This window comes from Chrysemys picta, chromosome 1 (genome assembly GCF_011386835.1).
Source record: "Chrysemys picta bellii isolate R12L10 chromosome 1, ASM1138683v2, whole genome shotgun sequence".
Taxonomy (NCBI): domain Eukaryota; kingdom Metazoa; phylum Chordata; order Testudines; family Emydidae; genus Chrysemys; species Chrysemys picta.
The window spans coordinates 66,465,608-66,479,395 of record NC_088791.1 but is presented as its reverse complement, the minus strand read 5'-3'; the positions used below and the strand labels follow the sequence as shown (position 1 = coordinate 66,479,395).

At 36.7% G+C, this 13,788-nt stretch overlaps 1 protein-coding gene across 3 annotated transcripts in view; it reads right to left on the bottom strand.

Annotated features, from left to right (window-relative positions):
* The window catches only part of FRS2 (fibroblast growth factor receptor substrate 2), a 94,699-nt gene that overhangs the window by 68,684 nt on the left and 12,227 nt on the right, over positions 1-13,788 (bottom strand). The window contains exon 2 of one of the 3 annotated variants that reach the window (XM_024109093.3): positions 4,806-4,889. The exons of the other annotated variants lie outside the window; for them this stretch is intronic. The gene's annotated coding sequence lies outside the window, so the exon portion shown is untranslated. The remainder of the gene's footprint in view (positions 1-4,805; positions 4,890-13,788) is intronic. 3 annotated transcript variants of the gene reach the window in all.

Below are 13,788 nucleotides of genomic sequence, written 5' to 3'. Positions count from 1 at the left end.
CTTGACCTCTGCTAACAAAGGGAAGTCTTAAACTGGAAAATGTAATTACAGGCTATATGATCTTTCACACTTCAGGGTAGAACAACATGTAGTTTGCACAGGCACCCAAAGTTTATCCATAGGAACAAGTCATCCTATTGGGGTGAAAGGGAGAGGAATACCGAAGACTACAGAAACAAGTTTCTTTTGCTCTTGAACATAGACAATTTAACTGAGCAGCTTGCACATTTTATACCCCTACCACAAAAAGGTTTTGTTCAAGTGAAGCTAACGTTGCAAAGCATATATGATCTTTCAAAAATGTCAGTGCTAGCAAAAAAGTTAAATTCCCATAAATTCAGTGTTCAAAACATACACAAAACTCAAACCTTTGGAAGTATGAAAATTCACAGTTAAGGAAGCCAAACTACCTTAAATCTGGCCATTTTAGAGAACGTGTGGTGATTTGGTGGTTTGAAGGCAAGGGACCAAAATCAGGTTTGTAATGGAAATGCAGTTATATGCTATTCTTTTATCACACCCATTACTGTATAATCTGTGTACTTCAACAAGAGCAGTTGATATTACTCAATAAGAGCAACACCAGTACTATATCTTAAGTTGAAAATATGTTATAAAGCCAATTCTAACCAAGCCAAAATATTGTGAATATCCAGAAACAATCCAACAACTGCATTTTATAAAAGATAAAAGACTCAATATAGCTCAGACTAAATATTGCAGAGGGCTCCTGCGCAAACTATTAGACTACCAGCTTTTTTTTCTACCTTAACTTCAGACTAGTTTTCCTGCTATGATCTTCAATACTTCAAAAGAAATCCAAGGGACTCATGATTAATATTTACATACTTTAATCACACCCAAACAACTTGCTGGGGTTGGGTTTTTTGGGTCACCATTGACATTTAGTATACCAAAAGAATATTGAAATTTTTGTAAATTATACAAGCTTCAGTAATTATCAGTATGCACATATCAAAAGGTAAGCTCTTCTATTCCTATGGTAATACAAATTAAATTTATACAAATCTGTAGCCATGGTTGTGGGGGTGGGGGTTCTGATACTCCAACCATATAGAAAAGGTCAGGTTAAGGACATAAAAGGGTTGAATGAAAAACGTTAAAATGCTAAACACTCAAGTCAAAATCTTAAGTCAGGAAATTCTACATTAAGGATCTCTTTCCTTTATCTCAATATGATTTTTTTTTAAGGTATTGCATGGATCTGCTAAAAATGTATGATCTTACATACTGTTTTTACTGCAACCTAGAAATAAGGCTGGAGCGTTTCAAATAGCTTGCTTTGGATTTGTGTCAGAACCTGAAATATTTTAAAACAGGTTTTGTAGTTTCTCTCTTAAGACAGTTATATGTAACAGAGTACCCACACAAACAAAAAAGCACCTTGCTCTATAATATAAGGATGTTATTAAGTAGACCCAAGGAGATGTATCTTAACAGTTCTAAAAGATCTGTTAAAATGTTTTGTGTTGATGAATCATCTATTGCTGATCAACTGCCAATAAAAATAAAATCAAGGCTTTATTTTTCCCCCAAAGCAGTTATTTTAAAAAAAAGTTACTATGAATGTTCAGTAGTTTTAAAAAAAAAAAAAAAAACACACACAAAATCAACAAATCACTAGACTGTTTAGAAAGATACCAAGAGGCATCTGATCAAATTTAAGAAAGACTTTTTGTACTTCAGACTTTTCACATAGAGTTTGACCAAAATACATTAAACTTACAGTAAAATAGCCAGTTTGTTAAGCTTGCTTAATAAGATTTTTCTATGAATTCTTCACAAATCTGCACTCACATAAGCAAAGTTTCATTTCAAACAAATACTGAAACCCCATTTATAAACTCCTGAAAAATAGGGCTTATGATAGAAATTTTAATTCTAATATCAGAAATGGCATTTATACATCTTTTTAAAACTTAGCAAATCTAGACATACGTGAACAGCATGGTGACCTTCAAATTGTCTCTGTCTATATTTTAAACTTATTTTTATATTGCATTAGAAGCATCCAAAACCATATACCATGCAAAAATGACAGAACCAATACAAAATTCCAAATATCTAGGAATTAGAGTATAGCCCACTTAACTAGCAGGGAGAAATTTATAAGATAAAGCTAAATGCTCCAAACTATTTCTTCTTTGAAATAAGAGGTGTATTCTCACCTGAAGCCCAGGAAGTTCTGGTCAAACCTTTGCCCATCAAAATGAAACTACTGGCCCGATTTTCAGACATGCTGTGCACTCCCAGCATCATTAAAAAGTCAATGGGAACTGTGGGTGCTCAGCAGCTTTGAAATGAAAGCCAAACCTTTAAAGGGCTGCCTTCAAAAATGTTGACTCAGTAAAAATTGCATTTATGTAAAACTTGGCATTAATGAACAGACTGTCCCTTTGGAAATTCTTTATTTGTTACGTCTATCCAATTATGGCCAACACGAAGGTGATTACAAACATTAGGAAGATTTTCATCACTCCGCTCTCCCTTCTCTCAAGCAAACAACATAAAGCTCTCGGTGTTATTCTTCACAGAGGAACTTAAGCCTGAGTACTAAAACCACACATTTCAGATACTTCACAATAGCAAGCAAGCACATTTTTATAGAGGAAGAAGGTAACGATTTTTTCTTAAAACAGTCAATGGATTCAACAGAATTTCCTCCTTACTAGTATCAGGGGGTAGCCGTGTTAGTCTGTATCTATAAAAACAACAAGGAGTCTGGTGGCACCTTAAAGACTAACAGATTTATTTGGGCATAAGCTTTTGAGAGTAAAAACCTCACTTCTGCACTTGAATGGAGGCAAATTTTACAAGAATAGATCTTGATATAAAGCTCTGTATTGAAACAGGACTATAAAGCTCTATAGTTCATAGCCACCACGAGCAGTATATGTATACTGTTGACAACTTTTCCCCTTCATTCAGCATTCATAAGAATTTCTTATTTTAAACACCTGATGTACCATTGTACTATAGTTTATTTTCAGATAAGTTATTTAACATCTTATTTACACACAGCATCTTTCATTCAAATAGATCCCAAAGATGCTTTACAAATTATATTGTGATTATTTTGCCCACTACTGGAAGACAGCTACCTCCAAAATGGAGCACAGCAGCCATTTAACAGTACAAAGCACTATTAAAGAAGTTAAAAAAGTAGTTTAGAACAGCAAATGTAAAAATATGGTGGCCAACTGCTGTTAGAGGAGAACCAGTAGAATTTTGTCCCATTGGCATCTCAGTATACCAGTCTAAAACTAGTCAGCTGAGCATTTATCGTCTACATTGAAAGGTAGCAGAACCAGTGCCTAGGAAAGGTTTTCATATACCCTAGGAACTTTCACTCCTGCCTTCACTAGGCATCTGAAATTGCAGCTTCCATAGTATACTTAAGAAATAGCTATCAAAATCGGGAATAAATTTCAACTATGAGGAAATTCACATAAATCCTTTCTTCACAAAAAATATGATAGAAAAATATACAAAGACATACACTTCCTTCCTTCCTTCCTTCCCCGCCCAAAAAACCCTCAACACAGAAATATGGTACCAGATTAGTGAATGCAAAGTACAAAAAGGAAAATTCTACCTGCTTGATTACTTTATCTTAACAATTCTGAACTGAAGAGTGGGCTATTCTCTTCTCATATGGTAAAGTACCTTTAAATTCACTTCAGGTATTTCCAGATCCCTTTAGGCACATCTCATAAGCCTACCATTGGGGAAAGATAATATGGAGGAAGTACAGAAATATTTTTGGGAGAAGATGATGGACAGCATTTCAATATCTGGGATCCTCAAATATCCTTCATCCATGTGACCCTGGTTTCAAGCCTAGATAATACAGTCGCTGCAATGGATTTGTTCGTAAAGCTCCTGCTGGTGATGGATTACGATCGAGTATGCAAGCAGATTCTTTTAGGTGCTTACTGCCTTTGTTACTACTGATCATGAGGTTTTGGTCACTAGCAGTGACTGATGGAGTCACTTTGATTATGCTGAGCAATAACTCCACTCCCCATAGCTTTTTCATTTACAGTGCTACAGGTTTCTCAGCTGGTCATGTTCAGCGTGTATGCGAGGCTGCTAGGAGAATTAGTGAGATAGTATGAGCTACAGCACATTTAGTACACTAAAACCCAGCCTTATTTCTCAATCTCATCTGAACTTGCTGAAGCAGTTGAGTTACTTACCTAATTTAGGAGACTGAAGGATGGAGATGTGCTAGCCAGCTGAGACACAATGAAGAACCGAGGTGATATTTAAGTTGCAGAAAACAAGCAAGCAGTGCTTTATACAGACAGTACATTAGCATGCTCCAAGAGCTGCACTGGCTTTAAATTAATCTCCAGAGGGAATTTACAAGTTATGGACTTGTAAACCATAAGTAAGATAGCCACAAGCCCAAATTTCAATGACTTTTGGGTTCCTAACTCCCATATGCTCTTTTGAAAATCCCTGCCCAAATGCTTGGGCCTGGACTACCTAAAGAATCACATCTCTCCTTGTGCATTGCTCCAGCAGCTGCAATCAGAGGCAACAAAGCTCACAGCCACTTCATTTTAAAAGTTAATTACTATGTGTTCTTGACTCTGGAACTCAATTCTCCTGTTGGTCCAAGAGACACCAAGTCCGTTAACTTCCCAGGCATGATGCAAGACATATCTGTTCTTCTAGGCTTTCCTAGGAAGTATACAGGGGATTTGGAGTGATTGTATTATGCCTTATTTCTAGAGGTCTGTTTCACTTTATTTGGACACCGTGAAGGTGTAGCTTACCTTGTCTGAGCCGGATGGCCATGCGTTGGTTTCCCCACCAGTCCTGGGCTCCCAGTGACTGCAGCCAAACCAAAAAGTTCCTTTCTGGAGTAAACAAAAGACCAAAAACACAACAAAGCCTTTCACAAATAAGTACTTTGCTGTCGGTGGGCCACAGCTTCCTCCAAGTCCTTCCCCTAAACTGTAGGGGTTTTCATACAACCTATTTGTGGCACTACAGAGGAGCATCTCTCTTCCACTATCTATGGCCTTAGGACCCAAAACCATGAAGTGATTGTTCACTCCAAACTGCTCTACTTTACTCTTCCCCAGGGCCATGTCAAACATCTGCTTGTCTCCTCTTAGACATTCTCTCCAGGCCCGTCCTAGGTGTCTTAAGTGTAGACTTCTATTGCTCCTTCTACAGCTCTCTCTCAGCACGGAACCACACCAGTCTTGGCTACAGACCCCTTGCTACAAGAGTACTAACAGCAAGGAGCAAGAGGGAGATCTTTTCTAGCCCAGTCCAGGCCTTGCTGAGGCCAACAGTTACACGAGCTAAGGAACCTAAGCTCAGGTGACAGCTGGGACCTGAACCACCTGAAAGGCTCACTAACCTTGCAACAGGTACATTACATATGGGTTCTTTGTTCTATGATCATTGCTGCTGGTCATGCAGCCATACTATTATGTAGACCATATGTCCATGTACATGTATTGTTATTGAATTCTGACTATTTATCTTTGTTGGGTGTTTAATTTTCTACCAGAATCATACTGTATTAAAATATATAAAAAGTACAAACAGTGAAATGGGCTTTTAGGATGTTACAAAACGGAACTCCTTCAACAAAGGTTTCCTCACATATCCTGATATATTTGGCATGGGACAGTAGTTCTGCTCAATGGAGATGCCTTCAACTGATTTAGTAGTGTGTCACGATGGTTTTGGCAGTTTGCTGTTAAAACTTTCAGTATCCATAGCAGGGTGGAGCAATTGAAGTCAATGATTTAAATCAGATTGGGACTTCATAAAACTATATTGAAAATTTTAGATTAATAGGTATATTCAACTATATTATATATTGCTAAGTTTTTCTTTTAAATGCCAATACTGATAGGGTCTCTTATTTGAATTTTACAAAACTGCTATAGGCTAAAAGCAAAACACACTATATTGAAAATTAAGGCCTTGATACCACAAACACAAACAAGAACTTAACTCACATGTACAGTCCTGTGGATTCCAATGGGATTATTTAAGTACTTAAAGTACAATAATTGAATAAGTGCTTCCAGCATCAGAAAGTGACGTATTTTTATTAAAAACTTCTGATTGGCGTAAAAATCTTTGTCACTTCAAAACAAAAATGCTCAAGTTACTTAGATCTGCAGTACAATTATTTGTATATACACAACCCAAAGTTAACAAAAACAGGAGCCTAAAGCGAGGATCCTAAACTCATATTTAGGTACCCATTAGTGGGATTTTCAAAATCACAAGTGATTTAGGAGCACAAATTTAATTGACTTCAAACTACAAACCCTGCTGCAGGAGTGTAGCCTGATCAAAGCATTTTGGCTTTCCTGAATTGTGATGGTTCAATATTTTGGAAGATGGTGGTTGAATTTCTGGACTCATCTCTTTCAGCATGATGAACATTTTAAGTTTGAAACTTTTTAGTAGAAAAAAAATCTAAGTAAAATCTGAACATTAGAAAACTAAAGGAACAAGAACATATCCACATTAGCAATTTCAGACAATAAAATTGGAAGAAAAGAACTAGCAAATTTAAACTAAAAAAATGATTTAAATACAAATTGATTTTTTAAATCATGATTTGTATTTGACCTGCTCCATACAAACAAAAAGCATACAAGCTGCTCATCACTACCTGTTTGCTTCTTCCACACCAACAAATCAAGGTTGGCATCCCATCCCACAGATACCCCTGGCCAGACAGCAAGGTCAGTCTCTTTCCCAGTACTGATTTGCAGTCTCCAAACTCCATGGGCCTGTCCAGTAGCATGATAGCATTTACAGTTCCTGAACAGCAGTATTATTAATATTATGTGTTCAGTTAATAGGAATTCTGAAAGGCATTGAGGTATTGCAATTAAGAGTATTCTAAATGGACTACCTTTGGTATTACAGTAGAACAGGGGTCAGCAACCTTTCAGAAGTGCTGTGCTGAGTCTTCATTTATTCAATCTGATTTAAGGTTTCGCTTGCCAGTAATACATTTTAACGTTTTAGGAAGGTCTCTTTCTATAAGTCTATAATATATAATGAAACTATTGTTGTATGTAAAGTAAAAAGGGTTTAAAAATATTTAAGAAGCTTCATTTAAATTTAAATTAAAATGCAGAGCACGCCAGACCAGTGGCCAGGATCCGGGCAGTGTGAGTGCCACTGAAAATCAGCTCGCGTGCCGCCTTTGGCACACGTGCCATAGGTTGCCTGCCCCTGCAGTAGAACAACTGCTGAAACTCTGAAGAGCAATATCTTGGAGTTTCAAACAGCCAATATCCCAGAAGTGGTACATCATGTCCTCCTACCAGCGATAAAACTATAAATTGTAATCTATATGATAAAGTTCCTAACTATCATTCTATAAGTACAGGGCTAACAGAAAAGTCACTTTTCAAGTAAGAAACCTAACTCTGAGTCTATCCTAGAAAAACTTAGCATGACAATCAGCAACTGGTTCCTATAGCACACCTGTAACACCTCCTGGACAAGATCTTGGGCTGTTGTAAACTGTTGTCACTCCACTAAAGTTAATGAAATTATGCCAGTCTACACAAGCTAAGGATCTGGCTCCATTCATTCACATAAAATATCCCAACAGTAGACAGGTAGTCACACCACTATTTTGATTTAGACTTTCTTCAAGCAAGACGAATCAGCATATAATCCTCCACCATACCAATGTCCACCACTGTAGAGTCAGTCTGGATGGGCACCAATGGTGTAAAATAACCCTACCACTAACTTACCACACATGCATTTACCCCACATTGCTAAGGTAGTCTGTGGTCTTGTTTCTACATTCCACTACAGGGGAGTTGAGTTAGGTAGAAGACATTTCCCTGTACAAATTAATTCCGCAAACACTGTGGAATTCATTTATGCACTATTTAAGGAGTGGCTGATTTCTTCAGCTTCATTAGATTTTGTTCTGCTTCAATCTATAGCACATCTCAGCCTTCCTATTTAGTGTACTGTCAGTTGGTCTATAGCCGACACACTGGAACTGCTGACCAGGGTGGATTTGATTTAAATCACTAGTCAGGAAGACTCGATTTAATCATGGATTTCTATATAAAAGTGCATTCTTGTTGGTTGTTATAACCTTAAGACATATTCTTCACAACTCAGAGATAGATGTAGGTTTCATTTTTAGAAGATACACACTATACTTTAAGTGATTTACTCTGAAAACTTTTCGGATTAGTTTTACAGCTATATCAGGAAATGAATGATTAGTTATTTCATTTACCAAAGGTAACTGAAGCAGATATTTATGAAGTCATTGGGAGGTGAACTACCTCCATTTCAACAAGTTAATCATTAATATTTGGAGGATTTTCTTGCCATGCTGTATTAGGAGATCACCACCAGACAGACGTTTAAATTGTTTTATTTAACTAAAACAACAACAACATTATGTATTCTGGATTTTCTTCTTCAACAGAAAACATAATATTTTAACAAAACAAGCATATGAATTTTTGAATTTAGTTAAATATTCAAGTTTTTTAAATTCATGTTTTGTTAAAATTGTTTTTAACTAAAATAGTTAAATGATTTTTTTTTTTTTTTTTTACAAAAACAAAAATTAAATTGACTATGTCAGCCAGGTCAACATGAGAAACTTAAAATATTGGCTTCTGCTGCTAACTCAGGCGTCTTCACCTCATTTTCCTGTTTATTCATAATCTGGAAAAGAAAAACAAGCTTCCCTGCTTTTTTCAGGTCCCAAATGATTTCTCAATTTGGAATGAATTAGTCCAAAGGAAGAAAATATTCTTTCTACATCGTCAGAAGAAGCTACTGCTGTTAAAAGTAAGATTATCACTTCAACAGTCTCTGAATCCAAGTGCTTAAGTGACTTCTACCAGTTCACTGGTGTGACTTTCTTTAAAACATCATCAGCAAACATGTTTTTCTTGAATGGTTCTTTTTCCCAAACTGGATCTCTTTTACAGCCTGCTGACATTATAGGTTTTCCCTTCTAGCGAGAGAATTGTATGGTAGATCTCAAATCAATGAAGGCTACACTCAGAAAGACCTCAAGGCCGTGGCTACACTTGAAACTCCAAAGCGCTGCCGTGGGAGCACTCCCGCGGCAGCGCTTTGAAGTACAAGTGTGGTCGCGCGCCAGCACTGGGAGAGAGCTCTCCCAGCGCTGCAGGTACTCCACCTCCTCAAGGGGATTAGCTTACAGCGCTGGGGCACTGTTTACACTGGCGCTTTACAGCGCTATAACTTGCTGCGCTTAGGGGGGTGTTTTTTCACACCCCTGAGTGAGAAAGTTGCAGCGCTGTAAAGTGCCAGTGTAGCCACAGCCCAAGTCTTCTGGAAGATGCTGCTCAAACAGTTTCACTTTTGTTTCTACTGCCTGTCCCTCCCTTCTCACATTTATCTCCAGACTTCCACCCCCAAAACTCTTCTATTCATTGAACTTTTTGAAACTTTGCACTTTTAGAGAGAGGTAAAGGATTGACTCTGTGTACACAAATTTGCAGAGGGACAATAGGATTGAGATCTGTTATTTCTCAGCTCTATGTATTATTTATTTAAAAACATTTTTGCCGTTAACAAGTATGTTATCTCTGGAGACACAAATACACAGTTTGAGAACCGCAAAACTAAGCATCTCTGATGGTATCTTCTAGACTGAGCACTGAGTACCACTGGGTAAATAGAAAGATTAACCTAAATAATTTATACAGAAGCCCCTGGAGCCCCATAAAATTGAGTCCCTAATCTATGAACTATTGGAACTCATTTACAAAATTTTCTTAAACATTACATGAATATATTGTCTCATACTATAGAATTAGAATTTATAATCCTTATTCCATGATGAGATATCTTTGAGCTATAATGTAACTTAGTTTTAATTAAGTTTTTGCCTCAAAAAGCATTTTATCAAAAAAATCTGATTTAAATAAAAAAATAAAATAAAAAACCTATTTTTTTTAAAATCATTTAAAAAAAAAATCACCCCGCTGCTGACCAGCCATCAAGGGAGTTAGGAGATCCAGACCCACCTGAATTTAGTCACTTGGAACATTTTGGTTTATGACTGGTTGTCAGTGCATCTAGCAGAGGTGAATGTTACAGAGTGGCCATGAAATTACAGACGTTTCCTTAGAATCATGGGAGGTTGACATCTTCCACAATGCTACGCGACTTCCAAAAAGCCTTTCAAAATCTCTCTCAGATCACTGCTTCAGAGACCTGTGCCAGAAATTATGGCATAAGTACCCAAAAAAACCCAATGCAACTGCAATGGAGTAATTAAGTGAATGCAGACTCAGGATAAAACTGAACCTAAAATGGCAGGGCTACCATGGTACGTATAGTACCACATATCCCACTTACTCAATTCTCTATGGAAGATGCAGTCTAACATACACAACCAGGCCATTCAAACGCGAGCTTTCAGAGTTTCCTCTGAGCCAAACTGAGGTTCCAGGAAATAAATATTGGTATAACTGGAGATCTAATCAAGATGCTACCTATCATATCACTAATGGATGTCATCTGAAAAACCTTTTCTGTTTTACCCCTTTTCATAGAAGAGCTGCTGACACTTAAAGGGTGCTGGACAAAAGGTTAACTTCCAAAACAGAAACACACACATTTAGGGGAAGCGTGAGTGGGACTAATCTGTAGTGGCACCAAGAGAGAAATTGAGATTTCCTAGCTTCATGTTCAAAGTTCAGTTCTAACTTGGGCTCCTGCACGAATAGCAGAATCCTAAATGCCAGAACTATAAACTGTTCTGATGAAAGCTCAGATTGAAACCAATTTATCATAAAATCATAGAAATGTGCAGCTGGAAGTGACCATGAGAAGTCATCAAGTCCATCGCCCTGCACTGAGACAGGACCAAGTAAACTGAGACCATCCCTGTCTGTTTGTCCACCTTGCTCTAAAAAAAAATCTCCAATGATGAGGCTTTCCACTTGGAAGCCTATTCCAGAATTTAACTACCCTTATAGTTAGAAAGGTTTTCCTAATACCTAACCTAACTCTCTCTTGCTGCAAATTAAGCCCATTACTTCCTGTCCTACCTTCAGTGGACATGGAGATCAATTAATTATAATCCTCATTTTAACAGCCTTATTTGAAATGTGTTATCAGCTCCCCCTCCAGCCCCCAAATACACACACACACACACACACACACACACACACACACCTACCTTCTTTTCTCAAGATTAAACATGCTGCTTTTCTCTCCATGCTGAAAGTAAATGTGAAGGGGGCAGCAGTGTGGTACCACTGTCTCCTGAAGCACTGGAAAACAGACTGAAATTGAGCCAAAACTCCTGAGATTAGCAATCTCTGCTCCCTGTCAATCTAGATTAGGAAAAAGCAATCAACCAATCTAGAATTAGAATTTGCAAGAAGAGAGTTAATTTACATTTGTCAATAGGGTTAAATTATGAGGCACCTGGCAGGAAGCTTCCTTGGATATAAAATAATTTAACACCATACTTTTTACTAATAGTCTTTGCTACAGTTTCACTTATAGCAACTATAGGTTTATAAGCAAAATGAAACCTCTTCTCATTCCTTCCATTTCTATAATCTTCCTAAATGCCACAATGTTAAACATGGTCACTTTATAATTTGAAGTTTCATACCTGACTAGCTACCTCAAGTAGAGCATTCATGGAAGGTAGTCTGACTGAAAAATCCACTAATACTTTGTTTGGTGCTGGATTCATATCAAACATTTGTAGTGGTAAGTAAAAAAAGCTCATTCTCAAAAGAACTCCAACCGACAGCCCAGAACGTATACTGTTAGTGGCAGAGACACAGAAATACTCCAACTTTTCACCATAAATTGCTAGTTTTTAGTGTTCCATCATTCTTTCAAAGTGTTCTGCTATGTTTCCATGATTAATCTTAAAAACTCAAGAAAAAAAGTCAAGAACACTAAAGGACTCTGCAGCTACATTTCTTTAATTGGTACAGTATGCCATACACTTCAGAAAGACATTTGGCACGCAACAACTCTAAAGCCTAACTGTTTAAATAACCTCATAAATACAGTATCTCACTTATCCCTCCCCACTAGGAAGGCTTAATATCTCTCAATACATGAAAGCTTACATTCTTTTCAGCTTCTGGGTTACATCCAAATTTTGACATTTTGAATGACTAGCATTTGTATACTCTAGTAATGGAAGAGCTGAACTTATTTAAGCCTGAATGCACTCATATGATGAAACAGAGAAAGCTGAAAATCTGTTTTACAGAAAAAGTATACAATCAGTAAACTATGAGCATTATCAAGAAAACATAAGTTAATTTGTCATCTAAATTGTAGCAAATTGCCTCTTTTTACAAAACCATAATTTTAGATATAAATCTACATAAAGACTGAAGTACCTTTCATAACTAGAATAAAGTATCTCTCTAAAAAAAGAGCCACAAGCTTTTATGTAGACTATTTGAGACTGAAAGTAAAAATGTGAACATCCAGTCTAGATTTTCTCGCATGAAGAACAGAGTACAGGTTTTGGAATAAAATGTTGACTGTTATTTTAAGAAAGGAACTATGCAACTGTATATGGTTGTCAAACATTGCAGCACCTAAAGATATAGCAAATGGAACAAAAATAACTTTCCGAATTTTTATAAAGCAGAAGACATCCTTATTGAAGAATATAACTACTTGCTTTATACATACACTATTGCATTCGTTCAAATTTTAATAATTTATGCCTAGGATTTAACATTTCAGAGAAGTATTACACTCAATCCTATTCTGACTTTAAATCAGTATAGAAGCCAGTTGATCTCTAGAGTTCCATTTCATCCATTCACCTTATATAATTAACAGAAAAACATACAGAAGGCATAACAAGCTGGTTAATGTCACTCCTTTTATTAGCATAAATGTATCCTGTCCTTGTCAATGCCCAGTTTTAATGCAACTCCTTTCCTTATTGCATAATACTAAATAGCTGCCAACATGAGGTTATCCAGGACATACAGGTCTGGTACAGAGTTGGGCAATGCTTCACCCCATTGCAGAAGTGGGACCCGCAAATACCCTAAACCACCACCTACCTAGACCTAAACATCTCTACTTTAAAATTCCAGTTTAAGATTAAAATTAAACTGGACTATTTTATTTAATATCTGAAGCGTCTATAACTAATAAGGCTCATGCAGTATTATCTGTCCCACCAAAACTCCAACTTGGGGGAGGGGGGTAAATCAGGAACTGGGATATCATAACTTCTAAAAAAACCACAGTGAATGAAGAAAAACTGCAGTCAGTTATAATGGCAAGGTCCCAGAATGCATTAAAAGCTGGCATCCTCTCAGACCAAGCATGCCTCAATTAAATACTTTTAAAAAATTTAAAGCAGAGGTTAAAGAATAATTACTTGTTTTAACTATAATCCATTGTACCAATATGAGTATCACGTAGGATGATGAAGACCATCCAGTTTACCATATTAACCCAGTTAGATTTTTTTTGTCATGTTTTGTGTATAAAAAGAAAATTAATACTCAAATGACCAATGTCTTATAGTTTTGCAATTTATTATCTGGAAACTCCCAAACCAATGACTAGCCTAAATGCTGTACAATAAAAGCTAAGATATTAAGTGCTATCCTAATTGATTAAAGGTTTTAAACACGCGAAAGGCAAACACTTTGGGCCAAAACAGCAGATGAAGATCTGCCCCTTTAAGTTCTAAAATTCTACAAGTTATAAAAGTCAGATGCAACAGGTAAAGTTTGT